We start from the raw sequence: 2,305 nt of genomic DNA, 5'->3' as shown, positions 1-2,305 counted from the left end.
CTGAGTAATATGCCATTCTATACATATAGCAGATTAATCACATGGTAGACTTTTGGTCTCTTTCCTCAGTTTGGCTGTCATAGTTAATGCTGCTGTACACATTGGGGTGCATGTACTTCCTCCAATCAGAAGTTTTGTATGCTTTGGATGAATTCCTAGTAGAGCAATTGCTGGAGTGGAAGGTTGTTTAATTTTTAGTTTTTAAACTGTTTTCTGGAATGGTCCGGGCACTTTGCATTCCCACCAAGAATGTAAAAGGGTTCCCTTCTCTCCTCATCCTCATCAATATCTGTTGTTTCCTGAGTTGTTAATTGTAGCCATTCTGACAGGTGTGCAGTCATCTCTCATTGTAGTTTTGATTTGTAATTCTCTGATGATGAGTGATGTTGAGCATATGTTCGTCTGTGTCGGTTAGCCATCGGAATGCTTTGTTTGGAAAAGTATCTCCTCATGTCTTCTGCCCATTTCTCCACTGGATTCTTTGTATTTTGGGTGTTCAGTTTGAGAGGTTTTTTTAATAGATTTTGGATAGTAAGCCTTTATCAGATATGTGGCTTGCAAATACCTTTTTAATTTCTGTAGAATGCCTTTTAGATTACTTGATTGTTTCTTTAGCTGTGCAGAAGGTTTTCATTTTGATGAGGTCCCAGTAGTTCAAGTTTGCTGTTGTTTCCCTTGCCTCTCTAGACACGTCTAGTAAGAAGTTGCTATGTCCCAAGTCCAGGAGGTTGCTGCCTGTTCTCCTCTAGGATTTGATGGTCTCCTGTCTCACATTTAGGTCTTTCACCCATTTGGATTTATTTTTGTGTATGGAGTAAGAAAGTGGTTCAGTTTCATTCTTCTGCATGTTCTGGTCCAGTTTTCCCAACACCCTCTGTTGACAAGGCTGTCTTTTTTCCCATTACATAGTCTTTCCTACTTCATCCAAGATGAGGTGGCCATACATTTTTGAGTCCGTATCTGGGTTTACTCTTCTGTTCTCTTGATCTATGTGTCTCTTTTGTGCTTGTAGCTTACTGTCTTGATAAGTACAGCTTGTAATATAGCATGAAATCCATAATCATGAAGTCTCCCGTTTCTTTGTGTAGCATAGACATTTCAACACTACTTGCTCCTTAAATCCATGAATATTCAAGGTGTTTCCACTTCCTTGTGTCATCCTCAGTTTCTTTCACCGTTTTTAGAGTGTTCAGAGTATAGATATTTTAACTTTTTAGGTATCCTATTATATTTGGTGCAATTGTAAACGGGATGGATAGTTTTTTTATTTTTCTTTCTGTTTCTTCATTATTGCTGTGTAGAAATGCAACCGATTTCAGTATGTTGATACTGTATCTTGTGACTTTGCTGAATTTGTGTATCCGTTCTTGCAATATTTTGGTGGAGTCTTGAGTTTTTTATATAGAGTGTCATGTCATCTGTGATGAGGAAATGTTTGACTTCTTCTTTTCCAACTTGAATGCCTTTATTTTTTGTTGTTGTCTGTTTTTGAGGATAAGACTTCCACTGCTGTGTTAAGTAGAATGATGGGTGTGGACATCCCTCTTGTGTTCCTGACAGTAGAGGAAAAGGCTTTTTTCCCCCCACTGAGGATATTAGCTGTGGGTTTTTCATGTATGGACTTTATGATGTTGAGGTGTGTTTCCTCTACCCCTTGTTGAGGGTTTTATCAAGAAAGGATGCTGTACTATGTCAATTTTTTTTTTGCATCCATTGAGAGGGTCATATCATTCGTATCCTCTCTCTGATTGATGGTATGTATTACATTGATTTATTTGTGACTATTGAACCACCCTTACAGCCAAGGAATAAATCCCACCTGGTCACGTTAAAGGATCCTTTTAATGTCTTGTTGGATTCAATTTGCAAGTATTTTCTTTCTTTTTTTGTAACGTTTATTTATTTTTGAAACAGAGAGAGACAGAGTATGAATGGGGGCGGGTCAGAGAGAGGGAGACACAGAATCTGAAACAGGCTCCAGGCTCTGAGCTGTCAGCACAGAGCCTGACACGGGGCTCGAACTCACGGACCGCAAGATTACGACCTGAGCCAAAGTTGCACGCTTAACCGACTGAGCCACCCAGGCGCCCCTGCATGTATTTTCTTGACAATTGTTGTATTCTTGCTCATTAGGGCTAGTGGCATGTAAGTCTCATTTTTAGTGGGGTTTAATCTGGTTTGGAACCGTGATCATACTCATCTTATAGAATGAATTTGGAAGTTTTCTTTCCAATTCTATTATTTGGAACAGTTTGTGAAGACAGGAATATTCTATTCTACTTAAATAGAATATTTTACACTCTTG

Source organism: Panthera leo (genome assembly GCF_018350215.1).
Source record: "Panthera leo isolate Ple1 chromosome B3 unlocalized genomic scaffold, P.leo_Ple1_pat1.1 chrB3_random_Un_scaffold_42, whole genome shotgun sequence".
NCBI lineage: Eukaryota > Metazoa > Chordata > Mammalia > Carnivora > Felidae > Panthera > Panthera leo.
Note: the sequence above shows the minus strand (reverse complement) of the source record.